The 22,124-nt window shown below is 44.8% G+C and overlaps 9 non-coding genes across 9 annotated transcripts; all 9 read left to right on the forward strand.

Annotated features, from left to right (window-relative positions):
• The first annotated feature begins 534 nt into the window (after positions 1–534).
• Positions 535–606, forward strand: trnap-agg (transfer RNA proline (anticodon AGG)). The gene has a single exon. It is a non-coding gene; the product is annotated as a tRNA-Pro (tRNA).
• An 88-nt stretch (positions 607–694) lies between these two features.
• Positions 695–768, forward strand: trnai-aau (transfer RNA isoleucine (anticodon AAU)). Its single transcript has one exon. It is a non-coding gene; the product is annotated as a tRNA-Ile (tRNA).
• A 236-nt stretch (positions 769–1,004) lies between these two features.
• On the forward strand, positions 1,005–1,076 carry trnaq-uug (transfer RNA glutamine (anticodon UUG)). The gene has a single exon. It is a non-coding gene; the product is annotated as a tRNA-Gln (tRNA).
• A 1,937-nt stretch (positions 1,077–3,013) lies between these two features.
• Positions 3,014–3,085, forward strand: trnaq-uug (transfer RNA glutamine (anticodon UUG)). The gene has a single exon. It is a non-coding gene; the product is annotated as a tRNA-Gln (tRNA).
• Positions 3,086–7,326: 4,241 nt separating this feature from the next.
• On the forward strand, positions 7,327–7,398 carry trnap-agg (transfer RNA proline (anticodon AGG)). Its single transcript has one exon. It is a non-coding gene; the product is annotated as a tRNA-Pro (tRNA).
• A 762-nt stretch (positions 7,399–8,160) lies between these two features.
• Positions 8,161–8,233, forward strand: trnaf-gaa (transfer RNA phenylalanine (anticodon GAA)). Its single transcript has one exon. It is a non-coding gene; the product is annotated as a tRNA-Phe (tRNA).
• A 124-nt stretch (positions 8,234–8,357) lies between these two features.
• trnaq-uug (transfer RNA glutamine (anticodon UUG)) lies at positions 8,358–8,429 on the forward strand. The gene has a single exon. It is a non-coding gene; the product is annotated as a tRNA-Gln (tRNA).
• A 7,267-nt stretch (positions 8,430–15,696) lies between these two features.
• On the forward strand, positions 15,697–15,769 carry trnaf-gaa (transfer RNA phenylalanine (anticodon GAA)). Its single transcript has one exon. It is a non-coding gene; the product is annotated as a tRNA-Phe (tRNA).
• Positions 15,770–16,839: 1,070 nt separating this feature from the next.
• trnaq-cug (transfer RNA glutamine (anticodon CUG)) lies at positions 16,840–16,911 on the forward strand. Its single transcript has one exon. It is a non-coding gene; the product is annotated as a tRNA-Gln (tRNA).
• The last annotated feature ends 5,213 nt before the right edge of the window (positions 16,912–22,124 follow it).

Genomic DNA, 22,124 nt, shown 5'->3' on the forward strand with positions numbered 1-22,124 from the left:
ACTCCCATCTTTCCAGCAAGGCTTTCAACCCCTGTCCCTCTGCACCAAGACCATCCTCACTACAGCCACCCACAGGACTGCAGCGCCCTGCCCAGCCTCCTTGCAGTCTCCTCCTCTGCACCCTGCCCAGTCTCCTCTGCAGTCTCCTCCTCTGCGCCCTGCCCAGCCTCCTCTGCAGTCTCCTCCTCTGCGCCCTGCCCAGCCTCCTCTGCAGTCTCCTCCTCTGCGCCCTGCTCAGCCTCCTCTGCAGTCTCCTCCACAGCCTTCTGTCCAGCCAAGTGCTGCCTCTGCTCCTGCAACATCAACTGGGTCCAGTGTTGCAGACCAGGCTCCTGTAAGTAAGCTTCTCATTATTCGTGTGCAGGTCCTGCAGCGTGATTTCCAATGACCACAAAAAAAGAGGCCCCATTTCCTCTGTGCTGGAAACTTTGCACTGGCTACCTTTTAATTGTTGATTTAATCAAAAAATTGCGCTTTAAGCCATGGAAGCTGAAATGTTTGCGGCCCGACAGCAGCAGGGAGGATGTATATTTCGGCTCGTTGGTCTAGGGGTATGATTCTCGCTTAGGGTGCGAGAGGTCCCGGGTTCAAATCCCGGACGAGCCCATTATTAGGCTTTGCTGTTAATCTCTTCAGCCTGATTAGGGCAACCAGGATATCTCTGAGCAATTGGGGATAAAATGTGCCAGAGAGAGGCCGGTTAGCTCAGTTGGTTAGAGCGTGGTGCTAATAACGCCAAGGTCGCGAGTTCGATCCCCGTACGGGCCACTCATTTTCTCTCTGTGACCTTCGCTCTGCTCTTCTCGAAAATGACGGGCGGTCTCCCATACATCCATGCTGGCTAAACCACACAAGTACCTGGCCGAAATAGCTCAGTTGGGGGAGCGTTAGACTGAAGATTTAAAGGTCCCTAGTTCAATCCCGGGTTTCGACAGAGGAACAACCTCCGCCTCTTTTAGTCTACCTGATTTCACCTCTCAGACAGCCAGTTAGCAGGGTGTTTTGGTTCCATGGTGTAATGGTTAGCACTCTGGGCTTTGAATCCAGCGATCCGAGTTAAAATCTCGGTGGAACCTTATTAGGATCTTTGCGGAAGGGAGGGGAAAAACAGAGGTGATGCGCAACTGCTGACGTGGCGGTGAAATTGGCACTCTCAAACCGAGTCGGAATTGGGGAAACATGGGCTTAAAAAGCAAAGGCTTCTTTTGCTCTTTACTATCGCGCTTCTGGACTGAATGACTTAAATCTCTGCACCACATGGGAAAAGTTGACACACGCCGAGGTTCCATGGTGTAAGGGTTAGCACTCTGGGCTCTGAATCCAGTGATCCGAATTCAAATCTCGGTGGGACCTTCATTTGCCAGGCTAAACAGCACAGGTACCTGGCCGAAATAGCTCAGTTGGGAGAGTGTTAGACTGAATATCTAAAGGTCCCTGGTGTAAGGAACTCAGCTTTTTGGAAATATTAATAATCAATAATATCTTGTTATTATTAATTATAAATATTTGGGTCAGTTAATTGGATTAACTTGATGTGGCTGAATTAATATTACAATCAATTAATCAGTTCTTCCAACGAACTATTTTGATTATTAATTTATTCTAATAAAGGGTATCTTCCATGGCCACCGAAGAATAATTATTTCTTCGTCTGTACAGTACTTTGAGCCAGTAGCAAAAACCGTGATCGTAAAGTGACTTGTATTGCAAACAAAACAGAACCAAATACATATTATGTACAAGTTTTATTAACAAAATATAGATATTTATATGAATATAAATAAACAAAACAACATACACACATGAATACATAAATAGGTTAGTGATAGGATGAAATTGGAAACCGGAAGAGGGTCTATGAGAAGAACCATCAGAATTTCATTTTCACATTTCATTGAATTGAATACTTGCATTTGTAATGGGAACAATTCTTGAAGTTGTTGAAAATTGAAGTCGTTGATGGTTCCGGCAGCGTCAAGTGGAAGTTGGTTGAGCGTTCTCTTTCTCCAGGAACGCATGATTGGAAGTGAGGAAGTCAAAAGGATGGGTGATTGGAGTCGTTGTTGGTTGGAGTCTTTGTTCCAAAACTCCTAAGATTGTCCTTGGTTCTTTGTGAGAGAGTCTTCTCTCTCCTGCCCGAGCCCACCTCTGGTTGGAATCGAGGCCTGCTGGGCCCTTGGGGCCCCCGTGGAGGGGGAGGGGGCTCCCCAGTCTCACCAGAACAGTGTTGCGGCTGGATGAAAAAACTAAGAGAGGGCGGTCACTGTTGCCTGCCTCTGATATACCTTGAGAAAGAACCAACCCCTAAGGTTTGAATGGACCTATGAGTAAGGTGACATGTCCGAGAGGGGAAGCGGCTCTTAGTTGATTTATGGTCTTTGTCCCCAGCATGCTTAGACTGTTCATTCAAGCTCAAATAGACATAACAAATTCACATTGCATTCTAAGAGAAGGTGATGTACATCAAAGTGTGTGTCATTAAATGAGGATTAATTTGCTAGGAAGCATGATACAGGTGAGGTTATATTGACCGTTGGGTGGTTGTTCAACCACATACACCCCAATCAAACATACCATGTTGGTATACCTAATAGTACACGAGACAGTAAATCATCACAGTTTCTGTGAGGCATGTTCCTTCATAGATCAGAGTAACACCGCAAAGTTTATTTAATTAAAGATGGTCTCTCTCTCTTAAGCATGTGGCGCATGTGGCCACATTCCTTTGAGGTCGTAAAGTCTGTTATCAGTCTTAAAGTGTTCTGTAACCGGACACCCGGCTGACAAAGTAACTTCATTTGTGAGGTTAGTTTTGGGGGAGAGTTTCATAGACCTTTATATTCATTAAATATAGTGAATATGAATAATTAGTGTGTGTCTGATTGGTCCAGACCCTACACTGGTTCAATCTCGGGTTTCGGCAGAGGAACCACGACCGCCTCCTTTAGGCTACCTGATTCCACCTAGCCTCATCGCTATCTGCCTCTCAGACAGACAGCTGGGAGGGTGTGTTGGTTCCATGGTGTAATGGTTAGCACTCTGGGCTTTGAATCCAGCGATCCGAGTTCAAATCTCGGTAGAACCTTTTTAGGTTCTTCGCGGAAGGGAGGGAAAGAACAGAGGTGATGCGCAACTGCTGACGTGGCGGTGAAATTGGCACTCTCAAACCGAGTCGGAATTGGGGAAACATAGGGTGCTTCTCAATATCCCTCCTCGTCTCCTCGTTCCTCTGTCCTCCATCCTATGACCCGGAAACCGATCGAGCTCAGCCATCTTGAAGGACATCTCAATTCTCTAATTGCACCGCGAGGAGGCGAGGATCGAGGAGTGAGGAGGCTTTCAGAGGAGTCATGAGCGAGGATACACAGGTGTATCCTATGCGGAAGTGTTTTATTGACTAAACGTGACGCACGTATACATTCTCCTCCCCCTTCACATCGGTCACAATCTGTTTTAAAGTATACTTTACCTTTGCAGTTTATATAAACCACACATTACACATATTTCAACAGGGTATCTTGCTTTATTATTATTTATTATGAATTTCTTAAATAAACAAACTGCAACAACATGAGGGCAGATACTTTGAGCGCTGCTGATGACGCTATGAAGTGACGCTCGAGTGATCAAGTATTCCAATGTATAAAAAAGCTTTCATTCGATTCCTCCATCCTCATTTTTGTCATTCATTACATTATTTTGAGCACAAGAAGATTTTTACTAAAACCTTTAAAAAAAAAAGTTTAATTCATATATGTTATACTATACTATGTTATACACCAGTATACATATTTATGTTATCTTTTTAAATACTATGTTATACATATTTAACTCTTCGGGGTCGCCGATCACGCCGGCGTGATCAAGTTACATGACCAGTTTAAGACGTCGAAGCATAAAAACAAAGTCACGTTGAGCGCTGCCGTCCACTTCTGTCGAAAGTGCTGGCTTTAAATTCTATTTTACTTTTTGTTTTGTGTTGATAGACCAAGTAAAAACGGAAATATTTAAACTTTATATAAAAAAATACTGACGCGTTCGTAAAAGAACGCCAGATGTGATGCGACAGGCGTTGCATTTATTCTAATAACTTTGTCGGTTTTTGTCATAAAACAAAACGGAGAAAAATGTGTGAATCTGCTGACTCTGCTATTCAGGCTGCACATTTTAGGGAATGGAGGAGGAGCCAACTGAGCTAAGAAGCAAAATTGAAAGGCAGAGGATTTACGGAGTTGACAAAGAGAGACATATATACGTTATATATATAGAGAGAGATTATTGCTAGTTTTTGGAAGAGTTTGAGTAGATTTTGAGAGTAGTTTAGGAGTAGTGTAGATAGTTTAGGAGTAGTGTAGATAGTTTAGGAGTAGTGTAGATAGTTTAGGAGTAGTGTAGATAGTTTAGGAGTAGTGTAGATAGTTTAGGTAGTTTAGGAGTAGTTTAGGAGTAGTTTAGGAGTAGTTTAGGAGTAGTGTAGGAGTAGATTTAGATAAACTGTTTTGAGGAGAGGCACAGATAAAAAATAAAAAAAACACCTGATATTTGTTGTAAATAGTTGTATGTATAATTTGATTTTGTGTTCATTTTACCTTTTGTATGGTATATTTGCACTATTGAGGAACCCCTCTTACTCAAGGAATGAAAGCCCTGTAATGTAGATATCTGTGTAATTGTACATGAAGTGTTTTGTAGAGTTTCTAAGCAAAAAAGAAAAGAAAAAACGCCTATTGCCACACCTGCTTTTTGCTGCATTTAGTTTAATTTTATCTCAATTTTACATTTTTTTTATGTTGTTTTTGCACTATTTGCGAACCCTCATACTCTGGGAATGCAAGGCCTTAAATATAGCTCTCTGAATAATTGTGTGCACAACATTTTTTTAAAAAGTGGCTGAGCTAATAAGAAAGAAAAAAAGCCTATGGCTACACCCGCTTTTTTTTGTAAATCATATTTTTTTTGTATATAGGTTGATTATATCTGAATTGTACCTATATATGTTGACATTTACAACTTGTGTTTACATTTTAAACCTTTTAAAATGCTTCATTGAGCATGTTTGTGTTTTTTGTAGTAGAAAAGCTATAATTTTTCTATTCGGATTTTGTGTTTTTTGTGCGATTTTGGGTCCAGTATGTTGATACAGTACATCAAAGTGAACAACTAATTCTCTGGTCATATAGGTGATGTTGTGCTGAAAAAAATTATACCAAACATTGGTATGGTAAACATTTGTTTATGTTGCAAAATTTAAAAAAAATAAAAGTACTCAAAAACGTCCAAAATAGCCCAAGACTCCGAAGGGTTAAAAAGACATGAATAGGCAAAAACAAGTGTTTTTTTGTTTCAACAAATGATTCTCAACTATGTTATAAAAGATATACCAAAACGATTTGATATACCATTTTAAGTTTTAGATCTGTTTGATGATCATATTATTATGAATTGTCATAAACGCCTTTATGTAATATTTGGTGTTTCTTAGTAATCTCTGCCACAAAAGCTAAACAAAACAAAACGATTTAAGCATGGCATGATACCAGCAAGATTGTACCAAGAAGTGTTATTTATTTTCTTATTAATAAGTTCATCACACTATTTACAATTTGTACACAAGGCAATTCAAAGTGATTCACAGTTGTATAAAAAACAATAATGCTTATGCTCATAATAATAATAATAATAATCATTAATTATTATAATATTATAATAATTAATTACATAAAAAACAAATGCTGTAGCAAAATACTTTCAGTTGGAATATGACAGCTATGTAACATTCTGTTTATGCCTGTGTCCTTTCAGATTATGTATGCATACCCGGTTTTACGAAGAACCTCTGAGGGTCGACTCCTTATGGGGCCAACTGAGGAGACCAATAGGAGGAAGATCGTGTTGGCAGGGAGGGCCAGGTGTAAGGAGGAGGTCCTGGCTGAGGCCACTGCCTTTTTGAGGCAGAATGGAGGGAATCCTGGAGACCAGTTCCTGGTTCTGGCTCACTGCAAGATCCAGTTTGGGAAACACCAGGCTCAGAGGTTCCTGTGGCTGCTGGAGAACTCATTGGGGTATGCCTGCTATCTGGTCAGCAGCGTTTTGGGGGAGGAGGAGAGGGACAACCCGCTGTCGGACAACAAACACCTGTTCCTCAGATACACCTCGCAGATCAGGGAGGTAGGCGAGGCTGTAGAGGTGTATCAGAAAAAAACAGGTCATGCTGCAGGAGGCCCAGAGGACAGGAGACTCTGGATGTCTGATGGTGGAGTTTGGGGATTTTAAGGGTAGGTCAATGAAGGAGGTGTATGAGGACCCAAGCAAGGAGGCCCAGGCTCTCATCACCTACCTGAAGAAGGCAAAGGCCAGGCCTAACACCAATATGGCCCTTTTCAAAGCATACGTGCTGAAGAGGCAGGCTCTAGCCCACGTGCCCACCACCACTGTGCCCGTTGCATCTGTCCTCACTGCTGCTGTGCCCACTGCCACTGTGTCTGTTCCTCCTCCACCTACTGCCACTAAGAACAGGCCACTGCTGGCGACCAATGTGAAGGCCCTGTTGGCGCGGGGGAAGCATTTATTTGCTTCACAGCTGGCACAAAAGATTTTGTCTCCAGCCAAACCCTGTAATTGGGTAAGTTTTTTCTTTTTTCTCCAGCCACTGCAGGCTCGAGAGGCCCTGCTCCTGCCCCGGCTCGTGCTACTGCCCCTGCTCCTGCCCCTTATCCTGCTCCTCCAGCATTGTGGACCCCTGGCCAGGTGTACCAGTCGCCTGCAGAGCTTCCTGTCCACTGGAAAGAGCAACTCCCATCTTTCCAGCAAGGTCTTCAACCCCTGTCCCTCTGCACCAGGACCATCCTCACTACAGCCACCCACAGGACTGCAGTGCCCTGCCCAGCCTCCTCTGCAGTCTCCTCCTCTGCGCCCTGCCCAGCCTCCTCTGCAGTCTCCTCCTCTGCGCCCTGCCCAGCCTCCTCTGCAGTCTCCTCCTCTGCGCCCTGCCCAGCCTCCTCTGCAGTCTCCTCCTCTGCGCCCTGCTCAGCCTCCTCTGCAGTCTCCTCCACAGCCTTCTGTCCAGCCAAGTGCTGCCTCTGCTCCTGCAACATCAACTGGGTCCAGTGTGGCAGACCAGGCTCCTGTAAGTAAGCTTCTCATTATTCGTGTGCAGGTCCTGCAGCGTGATTTCCAATGACCACAAAAAAAGAGGCCGCATTTCCTCTGTGCTGGAAACTTTGCACCGGCTACCTTTTAATTGTAGATTTAATCAAAAAATTGCGCTTTAAGCCATGGAAGCTGAAATGTTTCCGGCCCGGCAGCAGCAAGGAGGATGAATGTTTCGGCTCGTTGGTCTAGGGGTATGATTCTCGCTTAGGGTGCGAGAGGTCCCGGGTTCAAATCCCGGACGAGCCCATTATTAGGCTTTGCTTTTAATCTCTTCAGCCTGATTAGGGCAACCAGGATATTTATATCCCGGGTTTCGGCAGAGGAACCACGTCCGCCTCTTTTAGTCTACCTGATTCCACCTAGCCTCATCGCTATCTGCCTCTCAGACAGCCAGCTATCAAGAAGTGTTGGTTCCACGGTGTAATGGTTAGCACTTTGGGCTTTGAATCCAGCGATCCAAGTTCCAATCTCGGTAGAACCTTTTCAGGTTCTTTGCGGAAGGGTGGGAAAAAACAGAGGTGATGCGCAACTGCTGACGTGGCAGTGAAATTGGCACTCTCAAACAGAGTCGGAACTGGGGGAAACATGGGCTTAAAGAGCAAAGGCTTCATTTGCTCCTTGCTATTGTGCTTTTGGACTCAATGACTTAAATCTCTGCTGCTCATGGGAAAAGTTGACACACGCCAAGGTTCCACGGTGTAATGGTTTGCACTCTGGGCTCTGAATCCAGCGATCCGAGTTCAAATCTCGGTGGGACCTGCTTTTGCCAGGAATGTGTGCAGTACCTCGTTCGAAAAAACTTTTTCGGCAGCACTGAGCCGCAAGAGCTCATCTAGGTAGTGCCCCTTGTAGGGGGGCGTAAAAAGGATGGACAGCACTGGAGAATGCAGGCATCGATCCCGCTACCTATCGCATGCTAAGCGAGCGCTCTACCATTTGAGCTAATTCCCCTCGATGATGGAGAAGAGGTGTCCATCGCTCTCAAAGACAAAGACGCACAAGTACTTGGCCGAAATAGCTCAGTTGGGAGAGCGTTAGACTGAAGATCTAAGGGTCCCTGGTTCAATCACGGGTTTCGGCAGAAGAACCACGTCCGCCTCTCTTAGTCGAGGCGGTCTATTGACCAAACGCCAGCTCTTATCTACCTGATTCCACCTAGCCTCATCGCTATCTGCCTTTCAGACAGCCAGCTATCAGGTTGTGTTTGTTCCATGGTGTAATGGTTAGCACTCTGGGCTTTGAATCCAGCGATCCGAGTTCAAATCTCGGTGGGACCTGCATTTGCCAGGAATGTGTGCAGTACCTCGTTCGAAAAAACATTTTCGGCAGCACTGAGCCGCAAGAGCTCATCTAGGTAGTGCCCCTTGAAGGGGGGCGTAAAAAGGATGGACAGCACTGGAGAATGCAGGCATCAATCCCGCTACCTCTCGCATGCTAAGCGAGCGCTCTACCATTTGAGCTAATTCCCCTCAATGATGGAGAGAAGGTGTCCATCGCTCTCAAAGACAAAGACGAGGCGCGATCCCTAGCACGTGTGCAGGTGCTGCAGCGTGATTTCCAATGACCACAAAAAAACAGGCCGCATTTCCTCTGTGCTGGCAACTTTGCACTGGCTACCTTTTAATTGTAGATTTAATCAAAAAATTGCGCTTTGACTCCAGCGATCCGAGTTCAAATCTCGGTGGAACCTTTTTAGGTTCTTTGTGGAAGGGAGGGAAAAAACAGAGGTGATGCGCAACTGCTGACGTGGCGGTGAAATTGGAACTCTCAAACCGAGTCGGAATCGGGGAAACATGGGCTTATAAAGCAAAGGCTTCATTTTCTCCTTGCTATCGTGCTTCTGGACTCAATGACTTAAATCTCTGCTGCTCATGGGAAAAGTTGACACACGCCAAGGTTCCATGGTGTAATGGTTAGCACTCTTGGCTCTGAATCCAGCGATCCGAGTTCAAATCTCTGTGGGACCTGCTTTTCCAGGAATGTGTGCAGTACCTCGTTCAAAAAAACTTTTTCGGCAGCACTGAGCCGCAAGAGCTCATCTAGGTAGTGCCCCATGAAGGGGGGGCGTAAAAAGGATGGACAGCCCTGGAGAATGCAGCCATCAATCCCGCTACCTCTCGCATGCTAAGCAAGCGCTCTACCATTTGAGCTAATTTACCATTTGAGGCCGAAGAGCTCTCACAGGAGGAGGGGGAGGGCGAGCTGGGCCCGCAGGCTTTGGTGGTTGTGGGGCCTGGCGTTTTTTTGGTTGGTATCTGGGGGCTCGCAGCAAAAGAGTGGGATAGTCTAGTTCCAGCATGCACCAGTTGTTCCATTTTCTCTGAGAAGCACAGAAGTGGAGATGCTGGAGAGAGTGATAATGTTTCCGGTGAGAGGGATTTTTGCTCTGGTGTTATTGGAGGCTGTAATATGCTGTCCTGGTTTCCCTGGCTGTTTTCCAGAAAGTCGTCTATGGGTGCTGTATCTTGGAGCAGTGCTGGTATGTCACAGTCTGTCTGTGGTGAGCTCTGTGGGCAGGGCTCAGCTGAGATTGTGTCCGTGAGCAGAGGTTGTTGTGGCTGAGTGGTGTTATCACTGTCCTTGTGTGATGTGTCAACCCCATGTCCATTCAGGTGCTGAAGTGAAATCCTGTGGTCATTCATACTGTATCCAGGTGTGTGTGTGCCATTCAGGTTGAGTGGATTGGCACACATTGCAGAAGGATGACGGAGGGAGAAGTAGATATTGTCCTTTAGCACTCTTGAACCAAGTTTGTTTGGGTGGTGGCCATCCTGTTGAAACAGTTGCCTCTGACTCCAGAAAAGATTGAAGTTGTCAATACAGTTCACTCCTTTTATATTGCAGGTTTTTTCAGCCATGTATTAAGCCCAAGCAACCATGAAAACCTGTTTGTTCCTCTTGCTGGGAGTGGTCCACTGATGAATGTTTGAACTTTCAGTCTTTTAAGTGTTTCAAAAAGTTCATTGAAATCCTTTTTAAGAAGTTCCGACTGCTCTTTATGAATATCATTCTTCCCCACATGAATGATGAGTCGATTTGCAGTCTTATGTTTCATCAGAATGTTCTGAAGTTCCCTGTTTACATCAGAAGTTGTTGCTTGTGGAAGGCAGCACATTGTTGTATCCCTGCTATTAATGTTTCTGATTACGGAGTCGCCCACTATCAGAGTCCTGGGCTCGACTGCACTGTGAGCTGAGTGCCGCTGTCTGCTCGACCTTGAGCCCCAGTTAGCATCAGTGTTAGCTACTGGCTGATTCTGTCTGTGTGCGATCACATTCATCAAATTTGGGGATTCCTCATTCATTAATACTTCAAATCTGTTCTCAAGATGTATAGGCGGTGGTAGGAGACCAGTGTTTGCAGTCCTTGTCAGAGCCGTATCTGGGGTAGAGGATGCTACTGCAGTAATATGTGATGCTCGTGACAATCTGATGTCTCGAGTGCCTTTGGGTCTCGCACCCTGTTTGTGCCATCGATTAGTAAAACGATCGGCTTGTTTCTCTACACTCAGTATGGCCTGTCGAGAAGCACTAGATTCATGGGACTCACCGGCTGTATGCTGAGGACGTCCATGACGAAGCTCTGTTGTGTGTTCCGTCTGGTTTGGTGGTCCCGCAATTAACTTTTTTTCAAGAATTGCAATCCTTTGTAAAAGTCTGTGGCAGTTGGAGCAGCAAGTAGATTCCAGAGGAGGCATTTTCTTATCCTTATGAATGTAGGCAGTTGTGTTTTCTCTTCCCCGGAATGTAAGCTTTCAGTGGGAGGCTGGTCGAATAAAATAATTCTGCTTTTTTTTGTAGTAATCCAAGCGTTTGTGCACCGTGCTGATTTGCTGAAGTTAAAATTAGGTGATAAAAGGAGATAAAATATAGAAATATAAAAGCGATAGAGCAAAGCGCGGAGCAGTAAGCGAGAGCGTCCGAACAGTAGCTGAGCAGGAAGTAGTCGTCATCAGTAGTAATTATCGTCATCTTTGCAACAGGTAAGTCTATTCTTCACAACTGTATAATCGATCATTATTTATTAATAAACAGTGTTTGTTTTTAGACAATTAAACATGCCAATAAAGCTAGCTAGCGTGTAATAGCACACGTTTTCTTCTGTACATGTGAACCTGCAACTTTACCATGATATACAGTAAAAAACATGCCACTACTGTCAAGATAATTAGCCGACCGCTAATTAAGCTATATCCTCGTTAAACCATTTTTTTGTTGTTGTTAATTTAGTATTTTTTTGTGTCATTCATTACATTATTTTGAGCACAAGAAGATTTTTACTAAAACCTTTAAAAAAAAAGTTTAATTCATATATGTTATACTATACTATGTTATACACCAGTATACATATTTATGTTATCTTTTTAAATACTATGTTATACATATTTAAAAAGACATGAATAGGCAAAAACAAGTGTTTTTTTGTTTCAACAAATGATTCTCAACTATGTTATAAAAGATATACCAAAACGATTTGATATACCATTTTAAGTTTTAGATCTGTTTGATGATCATATTATTATGAATTGTCATAAACGCCTTTATGTTATATTTGGTGTTTCTTAGTAATCTCTGCCACAAAAGCTAAACAAAACAAAACGATTTAAGTATGGCATGATACCAGCAAGATTGTACCAAGAAGTGTTATTGATTTTCTTATTAATAAGTTCATCACACTATTTACAATTTGTACACAAGGCAATTCAAAGTGATTCACAGTTGTATAAAAACAATAATGCTTATGCTCATAATAATAATAATCATTAATTATTATACTATTATAATAATTAAATACATAAAAAAGAAATGCTGTAGTAAAATACTTTCAGTTGGAATATGACAGCTATGTAACGTTCTGTTTATGCCTGTGTCCTTTCAGATTATGTATGCATACCCGGTTTTACGAAGAACGTCTGAGGGTCGACTCCTTATGGGGCCAACTGAGGAGGCCAATAGGAGGAAGATCGTGTTGGCAGGGAGGGCCAGGTGTAAGGAGGAGGTCCTGGCTGAGGCCACTGCCTTTGTGAGGCAGAATGGAGGGAATCCTGGAGACCAGTTCCTGGTTCTGGCTCACTGCAAGATCCAGTTTGGGAAACACCAGGGTCAGATTTTCCTGTGGCTGCTGGAGAACTCAATGGGGTATGCCTGCTATCTGGTCAGCAGCATTTTGGGGGAGGAGGAGAGGGACAACCCGCTGTCGGACAACAAACACCTGTTCCTCAGATACACCTCGCAGATCAGGGAGGTAGGCGAGGCTGTGGAGGTGTATCATATAAAACAGGCCATGCTGCAGGAGGCCCAGAGGACAGGAGACTCTGGATGTCTGATGGTGGAGTTTGGGGATTTTAAGGGTAGGTCAATGAAGGAGGTGTATGAGGACCCAAGCAAGGAGGCCCAGGCTCTCATCACCTACCTGAAGAAGGCAAAGGCCAGGCCTAACACCAATATGGCCCTTTTCAAAGCATACGTGCTGAAGAGGCAGGCTCCAGCCCACGTGCCCACCACCTCTGTGCCCACTGCATCTGTCCTCACTGCTGCTGTGCCCACTGCCACTGTGTCTGTTCCTCCTCCACCTACTGCCACTAAGAACAGGCCACTGCTGGCGACCAATGTGAAGGCCCTGTTGGCGCGGGGGAAGCATTTATTTGCTTCACAGCTGGCACAAAAGATTTTGGCTCCAGCCAAACCCTGTAAGTGATTTGCAAGCTTTAAAATCATTACAGTATATATTATGCAGTATATATGTCTAACGAAAATACGTGTTCAACAGCTGCAGGACCACGTGTACATCCTGCGTCTGAGTCCGCAGCCCGGAGACAGCTCTTTACATGTGGTGAGTATCACTTAACGCATACAAGTGTGTTGGTGACATGTGCTTAGTGTTTTATGTTATTTTACAGACTCTGCTGCTACGGATTTTTTTGAGGAGGAAGATGACCTGGAGATGGCAACTGTAGCCTCGCAAGCTGAGGAACAACTTCCTCAAGGTATGTAAATCTTAAACAATATTTTACAAACAATTACAAATAAAACAAAACAGTATTTTTTAAATGACATATTATTTTATTTCACAACACAGAGGAATGGCACTTCTCAGGTGTCAATCTACATTCACTCTTTGAGTGAACATCCTCAAAGGAAAAAAGATCATTTAAAGGTGTATGTAAAAGGTTTTATTTCATTTTTTATCGTAATCACTGACTAAAGCTCATTCTTGTCATCTCACACTTCCCCCACTCCCCTTGGAATAAGTGGCTGTTGTAGTGTTTGGTCTGCTTCGCTTCACACTTGGCTGATCCCATCTTTTTTTCTTCTTGTATTTCTTCTAATGGTGCTTGGATGAAAAACAGGATGATTTTCACTGCTTCCTTCCATGTTTTCATCATCATGTCATCTCTCTACTAATCATACATGCGTTGCAGTAAACCTTGTAATCGCAGTAGCTGTCCAGCAGAGCTGAGAAAGTCATGCAGTGAAAGTCTAAAACAATAAGATAATTTTGTTGTGTTTTTTTACGCTCCAGCCACTGCAGGCTCGAGAGGCCCTGCTCCTGCCCCGGCTCGTGCTACTGCCCCTGCTCCTGCCCCTTATCCTGCTCCTCCAGCATTGTGGACCCCTGGCCAGGTGTCCCAGTCGCCTGCAGAGCTTCCTGTCCACTGGAAAGAGCAACTCCCATCTTTCCAGCAAGGCATTCAACCCCTGTCCCTCTGCACCAGGACCACCTCACTACAGCCACCCACAGGACTGCAGCGCCCTGCCCAGCCTCCTCTGCAGGTTCCTCCTCTGCGCCCTGCCCAGCCTCCTCTGCAGTCTCCTCCTCTGCGCCCTGCCCAGCCTCCTCTGCAGTCTCCTCCTCTGCGCCCTGCCCAGCCTCCTCTGCAGTCTCCTCCTCTGCGCCCTGTTCAGCCTCCTCTGCAGTCTCCTCCACAGCCTTCTGTCCAGCCAAGTGCTGCCTCTGCTCCTGCAACATCAACTGGGTCCAGTGTTGCAGACCAGGCTCCTGTAAGTAAGCTTCTCATTATTCGTGTGCAGGTGCTGCAGCGTGATTTCCAATGACCACAAAAAAAGAGGCCGCATTTCCTCTGTGCTGGAAACTTTGCACTGGCTACCTTTTAATTGTAGATTTAATAAAAAAATTGCGCATTAAGCCATGGAAGCTGAAATGTTTGCGGCCCGGCAGCAGAAGGGAGGATGTATGTTTCGGCTCATTGGTATAGGGGTATGATTCTTGCTTAGGGTGCGAGAGGTCCCGGGTTCAAATCCCGGACGAGCCCATTATTAGGCTTTGCTTTTAATCTCTTCAGCCTGATTAGGGCAACCAGGATATTTATATCCCGGGTTTCGGCAGAGGAACCACGTCCGCCTCTTTTAGTCTACCTGATTCCACCTAGCCTCATCGCTATCTGCCTCTCAGACAGCCAGCTATCAGGAATTGTTGGTTCCATGGTGTAATGGTTAGCACTTTGGGCTTTGAATCCAGCGATCCAAGTTCCAATCTCGGTAGAACCTTTTCAGGTTCTTTGCGGAAGGGTGGGAAAAAACAGAGGTGATGCGCAACTGCTGACGTGGCAGTGAAATTGGCACTCTCAAACAGAGTCGGAATTGGGGAAACATGGGCTTAAAAAGCAAAGGCTTCATCTGCTCCTTGCTATCGTGCTTTTGGACTCAATGACTTAAATGTCTGCTGCTCATGGGAAAAGTTGACACACGCCAAGGTTCCACGGTGTAATGGTTTGCACTCTGGGCTCTGAATCCAGCGATCCGAGTTCAAATCTCGGTGGGACCTGCTTTTGCCAGGAATGTGTGCAGTACCTCGTTCGAAAAAACTTTTTCGGCAGCACTGAGCCGAAAGAGCTCATCTAGGTAGTGCCCCTTGAAGGGGGGCGTAAAAAGGATGGACAGCACTGGAGAATGCAGGCATCGATCCCTCTACCTCTCGCATGCTAAGCGAGCGCTCTACCATTTGAGTTACTTTCCCTCGATGATGGAGAAGAGGTGTCCATCGCTCTCAAAGACAAAGACGAGGCGCGAGCCCTAGCACGTGTGCAGGTGCTGCAGCGTGATTTCCAATGACCACAAAAAAGAGGCCGCATTTCCTCTGTGCTGGCAACTTTGCACTGGCTACCTTTTAATTGTAGATTTAATTAAAATATTGCGCTTCAAGCCATGCAAGCTGAAATGTTTTCGGCCCGGCAGCAGCAGGGAGGACGTATGTTTAGTCTCGTTGGTCTAGGGGTATGATTCTCGCTTAGAGTGCGAGAGGTCCGGGGTTCAAATCCCGGACGAGCCCATTATCAGGCTTTGCTTTTAATCTCTTCAGCCTGATTAGGGCAACCAGGATATTTCTGAGAAATGGGGGATAAAACGAGCCAGAGAGAGGCCGGTTAGCTCAGTTGGTTAGAGCGTGGTGCTAATAGTGCCAAGGTCAAGGGTTCGATCCCCGTACGGGCAACTCATTTTCTCTCTGGGACCTTCGCTCTGCTCTTCTCGAAAATGACTGGCGGTCTCCCAGACATGCCTGCTGGCTAAACTGCACAAGTACCTGGCCGAAATAGCTCAGTTGGGAGAGCGTTAGACTGAACATCTAAAGGTCCCTGGTTCAATCCCGGGTTTCGGCAGAGGAACCACGTCCGCCTCTCTTAGTCGAGGTGGTCTATTGACCAAACGCCAGCTCTTATCTACCTGATTCCACCTAGCCTCATCGCTATCTGCCTCTCAGACAACCAGCTATCAGGGTGTGTTTGTTCCATGGTGTAATGGTTAGCACTCTGGCTTTGAATCCAGCGATCCGAGTTCAAATCTCGGTGGGACCTGCATTTGCCAGGAATGTGTGCAGTACCTCGTTCGAAAAAACATTTTCGGCAGCACTGAGCCGCAAGAGCTCATCTAGGTAGTGCCCCTTGAAGGGGGCGTAAAAAGGATGGACAGCACTGGAGAATGCAGGCATCTATCCCGCTACCTCTCGCATGCTAAGCGAGCGCTCTAACATTTGAGCTAATTCCCCTCGATGATGGAGAGAAGGTGTCTATCGCTCTCAAAGACAAAGACGAGGCGCGATCCCTAGCACGTGTGCAGGTGCTGCAGCGTGATTTCCAATGACCACAAAAAAACAGGCCGCATTTCCTCTGTGCTGGCAACTTTGCACTGGCTACCTTTTAATTGTAGATTTAATCAAAAAATTGCGCTTTGACTCCAGCGATCCGAGTTCAAATCTCGGTGGAACCTTTTTAGGTTCTTTGTGGAAGGGAGGGAAAAAACAGAGGTGATGCGCAACTGCTGACGTGGCGGTGAAATTGGCACTCTCAAACCGAGTCGGAATCGGGGAAACATGGGCTTAAAAAGCAAAGGCTTCATTTGCTCCTTGCTATCGTGCTTCTGGACTCAATGACTTAAATCTCTGCTGCTCATGGGAAAAGTTGACACACGCCAAGGTATGGAACCTTGGCGTGTGTCAACTTTTCCCATGAGCAGCAGAGATTTAAGTCATTGAGTCCAGAAGCACGATAGCAAGGAGCAAATGAAGCCTTTGCTTTTGTCGGAATTGGGGAAACATGGGCTTAAAAAGAAAAGGCTTCATCTGCTTCTTCCTATCGTGCTTCTGTACTCAATGACTTAAATCCTTGCTATCGTGCTTCTGGACTCAATGACTTAAATCCTGCTGCTCATGGGAAAAGTTGACACACGCCAAGGTTCCATGGTGTAATGGTTAGCACTCTGGGCTCTGAATCCAGCGATCCGAGTTCAAATCTCGGTGGGACCTGCTTTTGCCAGGAATGTGTGCAGTACCTCGTTTGAAAAAACTTTTTCGGCAGCACTGAGCCGCAAGAGCTCATCTAGGTAGTGCCCCTTGAAGGGGGGCGTAAAAAGGATGGACAGCACTGGAGAATGCAGGCATCGATCCCACTACCTCTCGCTTGCGCCTACTGCTTCCTACCGATTGAGCCAAAGTAAGCCCAAAGTAAGCCCACGTGAGCCAATCGTGTTTCTCTGCTGTGGCTTACTTTTGACCAATCGCGTTCTCTCCTGTGGCTTACTTTTGACCAATCGTGTTTCTCTCCTGTGGCTTACTTTTGACCAATCGCCTTTCTCTCCTGTGGCTTACTTTTGACCAATCGCGTTTCTCTCCTGTGGCTTACTTTTGACCAATCGGCGACCGCTATTATTAGGCAAGGCAAGGCAAGTTTATTTATATAGCACATTTCATACACAATGGTAATTCAAAGTGCTTTACATAGAAGAAATTAAAATAATCAAAAGAAATCAGAATAATTAAAACAGATTGGAACAAAAGATAAAATACAGAAATAATCAAATGAAATCAGAATAATTAAAACATAAAATAAAATACAGTGCAAACAGTCGGACGAACAGTGGCACAGTGCTCATTCAGTAAATGCACAGTTAAACAGATGTGTTTTGAGTCTGGATTTGAATGTGACTACTGTAGGAGCACATCTGATCTCTTCTGGAAGCTGGTTCCAGCTGCGGCTGGCATAGTAGCTAAAAGCAGACTCGCCATGCTTAGAGTGAACCCTTGGTATTTCTAGCCGATGTGATCCTAATGATCTGAGTGATCTGTTGGGTTTATATTCACTGAGCATATCCTAGGCCATTGAATGATTTATATACCAGTAATAATACTTTAAAATCAATCCTAAATGTAACTGGCAGCCAGTGTAAAGACCTGAGGACTGGTGTGATGTGTTCATATTTTCTGGTTCTGCTCAGAATCCTAGCAGCAGTGTTCTGTATGAGCTGCAACTGTCTTATGGTCTTTTTGGGAAGGCCAGTGAGAAGCCCATTACAATAATCCACCCTACTGGTGATGAAAGCATGCACAAGTTTTTCTAAGTCTTGACTGGAAACAAAGCATCAAATTCTTGCAATATTTTTCAGGTGATAATATGCTGATTTAGTTATTGCTTTGACATGACTACTGAAACTAAGGTCTGACTCTAGAGACACACCCAGATTCCTGACTTGATTTTTAGTTGTTTGACCCCTAGACTGAAGGTATGCGTTCACCTTGAGAACTTCATCTTTGTTTCCAAACGCAATGACTTCAGTTTTGTCTTTGTTTAACTGAAGAAAGTTTTGGCACATCCAATTGTTTACTTCATCAATGCATTGGCAAAGGGAGTCAATGGGGCTGTAATCGTTAGGCGATAGGGATAAGTAGAGCTGTGTGTCGTCTGCATAGCTATGGTAAGCCATTTGGTTCTTTCTCATTATTTGGTTCATTGGGAGCATGTACAGGTTGAATAGGAGTGGCGCAAGAATTGAGCCTTGAGGGACTCCGCATGTCATGGATGTCCACTCAGACTTATGGTCTCCTATACTCACATAATAACCTCTGCCTCCTAAGTATGACCTGAACCATTTTAGGACTATCCCAGAAAGCCCGACCCAGTTTTCCAGCCTGTCAAGAAGTATTTTGTGATCGACAGTGTCAAATGCAGCACTGGGGTCGAGTAGTACCAGCACTGATAATTTGCCTGTATCAGTATTTAAGCGAATATCATTTATTATCTTTATGAGCGCGGCCTCTGTACTGTGGTGCGGTCGGAAACCAGATTGAAAATGGTCAAAGTATCCATTCGAGCTTAAGAATTTGTTCAGCTGATTGAAGACAACTTTTTCAATGATCTTGCCTATGAAAGGAAGATTTGATATCGGTCTATAGTTGTTTAATATGGTCTTATCCAGATTGCTCTTTTTCAGGAGGGGCTTGACGACAGCAGTTTTCAGGGAGGTCGGAAAACTCCCAGAGAGAAGTGAGGCATTTACCACTTCCAGGAGATCTGCTTCTAAGCTGTGTAACACATTTTTGAAAAAAGATGTGGGAAGTGCGTCAAGGGCGCAGGTTGATGTTTTTAGTTGCTGTACGGTTTCTTCCAAAATTTTGCCATCGATTTCTTCGAAATCAGACATAGTGGCTACTTTCTCGTGCTGTTGTCTGATCTGCCTGACCCCAGCGCAACTCAAGGATGAGCTGATCACCTTTCTGATATTATTGATTTTCTCAGAGAAGAAAGAAGTAAACTCACTGCACTTTCTCACTGAGAGCATTTCACTGGGAATCTGGCTTGGGGGGGTTGTCAGTCTCTCTACAGTAGCAAAAAGAGTGCGTGTGTTGTTTATATTGCTGTTTATAATATTCGAGAAAAAGTCTGTCTAGCTTTGCTTAGTTCCTTATTGAAAGCATGGATGCTGTCTTTGTAGATGTTATAATGGACTACAAGTTTTGTCTTCCGCCACATGCGCTCTGCTTTTCTGCATTGTCTTTTCATATTTTGCACTGCTGTTGAGTTTCTCCAAGGTGCTTTTTGTCTGCCACTCTTCTTCCTGACTTTCACAGGAGCAATATCATCAATTACACTCTTAACTTTTGAGTTAAAAGAATCAAGGAGAAAATCAACAGAGTCAGCAGATATGCTTGGTGTTAAAGATATAGCCTTCATAAATAGTACACTAGTGTTCTCATTTAAGCATCTCTTCTTGACAGACACAGATCTAGCTTCAATGGCAGGAGAGATCAATATATCAAAGAAAATACAAAAATGATCAGACAGTGCTACATCCTTAATAACAATTGATGAAATGTTTAGATCCTTACTGATAAGTAAATCTAGAGTGTGTCCACGATTATGTGTGGGTCCATGTACATGCTGAGTCAGATCAAAAGTTTTTAAAACAGTTTTGATTTCTTTTGCCATATTGTTTTCTGCATTATCTATGTGAATGTTAAAATCTCCAGCAATGGCAAAGCAGTCAAACTCTGAGGAAATTGTTGATAACAGTTCTGTTAAGTTCTAAGCAAAAGCTGGAGAGTATTTTGGAGGCCTGTAAACAATGATAAGTAAAATGCGTGGAGCACCTTTTAACACAATACCCAGATACTCGAAAGACGGGTAATTCCCAAATGATATTTGCTTACATTGATAGACATCTTTATAAAGAGCAGCTAAACCTCCGCCTCTTCTGACAGCTCTGCAGATACTCATACAAGTAAAGTTAGGAGGGGCTGTTTCATTGAGGACTGTTGCACTGCAACTTTCTTCTAGCCAAGTTTCATTTAGCAACATAAAATCCAGGTTGTATGTGGTTATTAAGTCGTTGACTAAAAGTGATTTATTTTTAAGTGAGCGGATGTTTAAAAGTGCTAACTTAACAGTCTTACTTTTTGTCCCCACAGCAATCTTGGTATGTCGTGTAATAGGCACCAGATTAGATGGGTTTGCTGTACGGCTTTTGAAGGCCTTAGACTTTCTATCATGTAATCGAACAGCAATAGAAAAAGATACAGGCACACTGGGTTCCCGCTTGTTCTGTAAACATTTGAGAAAGTTATTGTTATCATAGCGGGGACCCGACACATATCACTGAGAGCTGGTATCAGTTGTTTTTGGTTCACCTCGAGCCGCTGGAGGAGGGTGTGGGCCCTGGCACTGTGGCAGAGGCCGAAGAGCTCTCACAGGAGGAGGGGGAGGAGGAGGAGGAGGGGGAGGGGGAGGGCGAGCTGGGCCCGCAGGCTTTGGTGGTTGTGGGGCCTGGCGTTTTTTGGTTGGTATCTGGGGGCTCGCAGCAAAAGAGTGGGATAGTCTAGTTCCAGCATGCACCAGTTGTTCCATTTTCTCTGAGAAGCACAGAAGTGGAGATGCTGGAGAGAGTGATAATGTTTCCGGTGAGAGGGATTTTTGCTCTGGTGTTATTGGAGGCTGTAATATGCTGTCCTGGTTTCCCTGGCTGTTTTCCAGAAAGTCGTCTATGGGTGCTGTATCTTGGAGCAGTGCTGGTATGTCACAGTCTGTCTGTGGTGAGCTCTGTGGGCAGGGCTCAGCTGAGATTGTGTCCGTGAGCAGAGGTTGTTGTGGCTGAGTGGTGTTATCACTGTCCTTGTGTGATGTGTCAACCGCATGTCCATGCAGGTGCTGAAGTGAAATCCTGTGGTCATTCATACTGTATCCAGGTGTGTGTGTGCCATTCAGGTTGAGTGGATTGGCACACATTGCAGAAGGATGACGGAGGGAGAAGTAGATATTGTCCTTTAGCACTCTTGAACCAAGTTTGTTTGGGTGGTGGCCATCCTGTTGAAACAGTTGCCTCTGACTCCAGAAAAGATTGAAGTTGTCAATAAAGTTCACTCCTTTTATATTGCAGGTTTTTTGCAGCCATGTATTAAGCCCAAGCAACCGTGAAAACCTGTTTGTTCCTCTTGCTGGGAGTGGTCCACTGATGAATGTTTGAACTTTCAGTCTTTTAAGTGTTTCAAAAAGTTCATTGAAATCCTTTTTAAGAAGTTCCGACTGCTCTTTATGAATATCATTCTTCCCCACATGAATGATGAGTCGATTTGCAGTCTTATGTTTCATCAGAATGTTCTGAAGTTCCCTGTTTACATCAGAAGTTGTTGCTTGTGGAAGGCAGCACGTTGTTGTATCCCTGCTATTAATGTTTCTGATTACGGAGTCGCCCACTATCAGAGTCCTGGGCTCGGCTGCACTGTGAGCTGAGTGCCGCTGTCTGCTCGACCTTGAGCCCCAGTTAGCATCAGTGTTAGCTACTGGCTGATTCTGTCTGTGTGCGATCACATTCATCAAATTTGGGGATTCCTCATTCATTAATACTTCAAATCTGTTCTCAAGATGTATAGGCGGTGGTAGGAGACCAGTGTTTGCAGTCCTTGTCAGAGCCGTATCTGGGGTAGAGGATGCTACTGCAGTAATATGTGATGCTCGTGACAATCTGATGTCTCGAGTGCCTTTGGGTCTCGCACCCTGTTTGTGCCATCGATTAGTAAAACGATCGGCTTGTTTCTCTACACTCAGTATGGCCGGTCGAGAAGCACTAGATTCATGGGACTCACCGGCTGTATGCTGAGGACGTCCATGACGAAACTCTGTTGTGTGTTCCGTCTGGTTTGGTGGTCCCGCAATTAACTTTGTTTCAAGAATTGCAATCCTTTGTAAAAGT

Source organism: Siphateles boraxobius, unplaced genomic scaffold, assembly GCF_051911475.1.
Source record: "Siphateles boraxobius isolate OS27281-9 unplaced genomic scaffold, OSU_SipBor_1 19, whole genome shotgun sequence".
In the NCBI taxonomy this organism is placed as follows: domain Eukaryota; kingdom Metazoa; phylum Chordata; class Actinopteri; order Cypriniformes; family Leuciscidae; genus Siphateles; species Siphateles boraxobius.